The sequence below is a fragment of the Petaurus breviceps genome, unplaced genomic scaffold (genome assembly GCF_028583685.1).
Source record: "Petaurus breviceps papuanus isolate PSGF00001 unplaced genomic scaffold, PetGlider_PUasm1.0 38, whole genome shotgun sequence".
Taxonomy (NCBI): Eukaryota; Metazoa; Chordata; class Mammalia; order Diprotodontia; family Petauridae; genus Petaurus; species Petaurus breviceps.
Window position 1 is genome coordinate 31,781,701 of NW_027186304.1, and position 6,490 is coordinate 31,788,190.

Sequence of the window (6,490 nt, forward strand, 5' to 3'; positions counted from 1 at the left end):
ATTTTTATTCCTTTAATTTCTTTTTCTTCTCTTATTGTTATAGCTAACATTTCTAGTACAATATTGAATAATAGTGGTGATAATGGGAATCCTTATTTCATCCCTGATCTTATGGGGAAGGTTTATTATTTATCTCCATTACAAATACTTCTTGCTGACGGTTTTAGATTAATACTACATATTTTTTTAATACTACATATCATTTTAAGGAAAACTCCATTTATTCCTATGTTTTCTAATGTTGTTAGTGGTGATGAATGTTGTATTTTGTCAAAAGTATTTTTTTCTGTAGCTGTTGATACATTGTTTTTATTATTATTGATATGGTCAATTATGCTGATGGTTTTCCTAATATTGAACCATCCCTGGACTCCTGGTACAAATCTCACCTGGTCATAGTACGTAATCTTTGTGATATAGTGCTATAAACTTATTGTTCTTGACCTATTGCTCTGACTTGTCAAAACTCTTTTGTATCCTGAAAGCTCCAGACAAATTTGATTTAAAAAATTTCTCTTTGCCTCAGGGGAAAATATTTCTAATCAATCTAGGAAGATACATATTGGGTAAGCTGAATTGTTTCATGAAGTTTTCCTTAATTATGATTCATGACATTTGTAGATTGATGTCAAATATTTGGTGCTATAGAGTCCAAATATATGTGTGATGACTATTAAAAAAAAACTTTATGGCTGCTTGTTTTGGGGTTGTGTAGTATGTGCGTGTGTATGTGTATGTATGTATGTATGTATGTATGACACAATGAGATGGACAGGCATAGAGACTACATAAGGAGAAATGAGATTGTTTTTTTCTTGATATTATGATTCTGGAGTTGCAAAAAATGCCACACCAGCATATATATTGAAACACTTTTCTTTCCTTTTGAAAAAGAGAACTTAAAAATTCAGAAAATATAATATAAATTGAGTGGAAAAATGTAAAAGCCGTTCTATTTTCCCAAGCTATCAAAAGGGATTTAAGAAGAATAATTTCCTTTCATGTTATTTGCTTTTAAAGATGTCTTTTTTTAGTTTTAAATCCAGACCTTTAAAAGCTTTTTTGGTTAAGGTGTTCTCAGGAGAGGAAAAATGGTTATAAACAACATTTGCGGTATGTTTGTAGCAGGAACTGCTACAGGATTTAGTGGGTGGAGGCTTATATGGATGAGTGAATACGCAGCTAAACAAATGTACTTACTTTCCTGAGAATATCAAGGGAACCTGAAAGGCGAGCTATAAGCGGAGAGGGCCTCAAACAGTGGAAACACAGGCCAAATTATGACTGGGCAGCTTGTTGATTGGCAGACTCTGAGCTCTTTAATTAGGACTCAGCAGGCTACTTCTCATTGCTGAAGTAATGAAAAAATTTAAACAATAACTAAAGGGGAAGCCTTTGCCATGATTAATCATTTTGTCCTGGAAAAGGGCAAGGGTGTTTCTTGCATAGCTCTAATTCCTTGCACAGGTGGTCATCCCTTAATATGCCCCAGAATCACACAGAGTTGGGAGGTCATCTAGTCCAACCTATATCTGAACAAGAATTGTCTCTGCAAGTATCTTCAGAAATAGATTGACCAACCTTTGAATACCTTCAATGAGGGAAAACATTTTACCTCTTTTTTTTTTTTGCTTTTTGGAGGGGAGAAGTGTGATAGTAATGGCAATTAAAGATTCCCCTGTATTGGCTTGGTTTTCAAATTGATTGTATTAAAACCCAGAGTTTGTTAATCCCACCTGTGGGATGGGCTTGTTGATGTGAAAAGAAAGTCCTGAAGTGGGAGGAGCTGGTGACGTAGATTTGGAGAGACACTGGAGAGAGGCGGAAGTTTTTTTTTGGAAGCAGCACCTCGTGGAGAGAGAGAGACTAAGAGGATTGCTGGTGGCCGCTTTGAATTGCCCTGGACTTTTGAGACCTGCCCCCTGAGCTGCCAAGGACTGAGGAGACATGGCTGTTTTGCTGGTACTTTGTCTGTCTGTTTTGATGTTATTTTGCCAGATTTGTCCACTGGTGAAAGACTGTCCTGTTGAAGAAGTCCTGGAACCTGGCATTTGGTTAAGAAGGCCTGAGACTGTCCTGCAGACAGAGAGTGAATACTGTCCACTGGTGAGGGACAGTACTGTTGTTGCAGGGGTCTGGAGACTGTCCTGCAGACAGAATGAATACTGTCCACTGGTGAGGGACAGTACTGTTGTTGCAGGGGTCTGGGAGCCTTTCTGTTGGTTCAGAAGCCCTGAAGAAGGATTTTCTTGTTGTATGTTTACAGAAATCCTGGGAGAGGGCTTTGCTAATGTGTTCAGGGGTTCTAGGGCTGTTCTACAGACAGAGGATAAATTCATGAAGGGACTGGCAATGTATCTTATGGCCGTGCTAAGCCTTGTCTCTCCAGGAACTAAGATTGCTGAGAACTTGCCTCGTGTCAAGATGAAGAAAAGACCTCCATTTGGGTATTAAGTGCTGTGTTTAAACTTGATGTAACTCTGGGGTAGATTCAATTGTGATCCAGGGGTGGGGAACTTTTGACCTTTTTTGTGTTCTATGGTTGAGCAAATGAATGTATTTTACTTATGTTTGGAAACTAATCTCCATTTGAGAAGAGGGGCTTTGTGGTGGACTTAATTAAGGTATAGCCTAGGGGTGGAGAAGTATTTAGAACAGAGACTTTGTAATTGATTGAATGATTGGAAAGTCCTGGGGTGGGGTAGGCCTTGGAGATTATTTAATCACACTTAGTAAACGATGTATTTTGAATGATGTCATGTTTTGATCTTCTCTGTTCTGGGTTTGTTACTGAATAAAATAGAGAGCACCTATGCTGGTATTTTGAACCTGGGAAGTTGCCTTTCCTTGGCCTTACATTACAAGAGGGCAGGGCAATTGGGGTTAAGTGACTTGCCCAAGGTCACACGGCTAGTACGTGTTAAATGTCTGAGCCTGCATTTGACCTCAGATCCTCCTGATTCCAGGGCCGGTGCTCTATTCACTGTGTCACCTAGCCTCCCCAGCCCTTTACCTCTTGAGGTAGTCCATTCAACCTTTGGACAACCCTCATTGTTAGGAAGTCTTGCTTTACATCAAGTCTAAATCTGCCTCTTTGTGACTTCCAGTTATTGTTTCTAGTTTGTCTTCTGGGGTCACACAGAACAGCTGTACTACATGACAGCTTCTTAAATACTTAAAGACAGCTGTTATTTTTGCCTTTCCCCACCCCAAGTTTTCTCTTCACTAGTCTAAATATCTGTAGTTCCTTCAATCAATCTTTGAATGTCATATTCTTCAGTCTTCTCCTCCCTTGGTTACTCTCTCTTCTAGACATGCTATAGCTAGTATGTCTTTTTAAAAAATGACCAGCTCTGAACATAGTATTTAGACAGGGTCTGATCGGGTTAGAGTATAATGGAACTACTATCTCCCTTACTCTGTACACTCTGCCTCTCTTAATGCAGTCCAGGATGATAATAACTGTTGTTTGCCATGTCATTGTAAGGACTGTGGAGTGGGAAAGCACATTGCTTCCAAATGAAACTTCCAAAATGTAACAGACAGGGGTTAAGGAAAAAAAATCCCAGATGAGCAGCCCAAATACTTTGACAACAAAGTGTGTGTGATGGCCACGCTCTCAGAGGCAGTGCTTCACACGCTACTCACTCTCAGGGTTTGCTCACTTACTTTACTTGTTTTCACTCTAGCAGATCTAGGTTTCTAGAGACAACCTACTACCCTGCAGTTACATTAAAATTCTTTCAGGTTCTAGGGGAACCCTGTTGAGATAGAATGCATACTCTCTCCTCAGCATCTTAGGTTTTGAGTCCCTACTGATGAGTTTCTGTCTACACAAGCAATTCACTCAGAAAATGACGCTTTTAGGTTTTAGAAATAATCATTTACTTAGCAATAAGACAAAAGAAATAACATCCCAGATAGTTACACGTGGGCACACTTGCAGGAACCTGGCAGCAAGACATACAAAAGAGAAAAACCAATGTGCTTGGAATAGCCCACAGCCTTATTCTGCAGGTTTTGATGCCATTGATTCATCCAGGAGCACCTTCACCAAACAAAGTCATTTCTCTGATAGCTTCTGGTCCCTTATACATTCTCTGGCTTAACAGATCATCTTCTCTTCTATGTTTGAACTGATGTAGCCTTTACAAGTTATTTCCATTTATAATCACCCTTACAAGAATAAGTGCTTCTATTCAATCCAGCCTAGCCAACCCTTCAATGGCCGGGAGTTCATGGCAAATAGTTCAGACTGAATCTTTGAGAAAGGCAAACAAGTGCAGAAACCTCTTTACTCACCAGGATTTGGAGTACTGACCAGCTAACATCTCGTAGTAACAAATCAGTGGCAAAACTTTTCCCCTCCCTGCAATTCCCTTTGAAACCGGAGGGAGTAGCAAATAGCAACATGGCTTTTGAGAGTTTTTGTCTAGGGGGCCCGGAAGAGTAATATTTCAAACTGAAACTCTTGTCCAATGAGATTAAGCCTTTCTTCGCCATCCAGGTATCACAGAATTGGAGCCTTCTGTCAACTGATTGCTCCTATGACTATTTTGTTCAAACACATGGATCCAAGAGAGTTGCTTTTTATGGCCTCTTGCTGTTTCCTTTTTCATCAGGTTCTTCAACCTCTTGACCACACCAACCTCAGCCTTTGTCTCTTATACTTCTTATATATTTTTCAACAGCTTAACCCAGAACCTCTTATCTCTCAGTGATTCACCTTTCCCTGAAAAAGTAACAATTCATAAATTCTTCCTAATAAAATGATAGTCCTTTTAAAATAATAAGTCTCCAAATAGATATGTGATTTTGCATGTTTTTATGTGACACTTTTTGATCTTAAAGCACTTCTATGCAAATAAACTGAGAGAGTGCACTTTAATTATTCATTTTGTCTTCAAAACTTTTTTGTACTCAATTTTTCCATTTTATTAAATAAGTTTTTCCCCTTCGCATTTAAACTTTCAAGCTGTTCCCATCAAAAAAGTATCATCTTTATTTTTTTTTTTTTTTGCTTTTTGGAGGGCAATTGGGGTTGTGACTTGCCCAAGGTCCCATGGCTAGTTTTTGTGTTAAGTGTGAGGCTGGATTTGAGCTCAGGTCCTCCTGACTCCAGGGCCAGTGCTCTATTCACTGCACTAATTAGCTGCCCTGAAAAGGTATCATCTTATATCTTGCAGAAAGTGATTTGTCTTTATTTTTATGCCACAGTTCACTTTCTCTCCCAGACTATTCAAAATTCACTTGAAATCTATGCTTTTTCATATACATATTTTAACAATTTAAAAATTCTTTTCCTACTCCTTTCAGGAATAAAAATGTTCATTTCCCACAGTGATAATCTTACATCCTTTACCAATTGATTTTCTTTTATACAAAAGTACTTTTTTCCTGCCTTTTCCAGATCTAAATGTTTTATATGAAAAGGACCTTTTCAGTACCTTCATCATGTTGACTCATACTGAGTTTGCAGTCTACTAAAACCCCTTTATCTTTTTCATGGGAACTAATGTCTAGACACACCTTTCCCATCCTCTACTTGTAAAGTATTTTTTTTTTAACTCAAGTTTAGTACTTATAGTTTCTGCACTAGTTTGGTTCTGAAATTCAGAGAATAGAAATGTAACCATCCCCATTTCTAATATAATATGGTATTTATTAATAGTATGAAAACTGCCAAAAGATCACTCATCCCTTAAAAAGGATACAAAGAGTCATGAGATTCTGATTGACTGCCATCCTTTGGCCCTTCTCTTGTTCTGGTTCTGGGGGAATTAAGAATCATATGTAACTGCAACTCAGGAAATTGGCTGTGTCCAGAATAATAGATCAAATCAGAATGGACAGAGGTGAGTAATAAGTAGACAGAGGGAGGCTGGAGTCTTTTTCAAATACAAAAAGGATTAGCAGATCCCAAGTACCTTTAAATATACCAATAGGTCAGAGAAGGACAGCCACAGGAGGCATTAGTAGAATTCCTTTAGTATTGGGAATGCACTTATGGATTCATTAGTCATTGTAATGTTTTTGTTGATCTGTCTGTTCCTGTGGGAAGAGGCCCAGTGTGGTGAACTTGCATGTCTTTATTAAGTTAAGTGGCAGGAAGATTATTTCTTCCTTTCCCCCTTACAAAGGGGAGCCTACTACACAGCTTGGTGGTACAGTAAATAGAGTACCAGGCTGAGTTCAAATGTGGATTCATACACTTACTAGCTGTGTGACCCTAGGCAAGTCACTTAACCTCTGTTTGCCTCAATTCTCTCATCTATACAGTGGGGATAATAATAACACTTACTTTGCAGGGTTGTTGTGAGGAACAAATGAGATAATATTTGTAAAGAGCTTCACGCAGTGATAGTGATCCATAGTGGGCACTTAATAAGTGCTTCCTTCCTCTCTTTTTCCCTTTTTCCTTTCCTTCCTTCCTTTCCTTTCCTTTCCTTCCTTCCTTCCTTCCTTCCTTCCTTCCTTCCTTCCTTCCTTC

The 6,490-nt window shown here is 38.6% G+C and overlaps 1 long non-coding RNA gene across 1 annotated transcript; it reads left to right on the forward strand.

Annotated features, from left to right (window-relative positions):
• Positions 1–1,654: 1,654 nt before the first annotated feature.
• On the forward strand, positions 1,655–2,819 carry LOC138170041 (uncharacterized). The gene is made up of 2 exons (XR_011170518.1): positions 1,655–2,124; positions 2,158–2,819. It is a non-coding gene; the product is annotated as an uncharacterized lncRNA (long non-coding RNA).
• Positions 2,820–6,490: the final 3,671 nt, after the last annotated feature.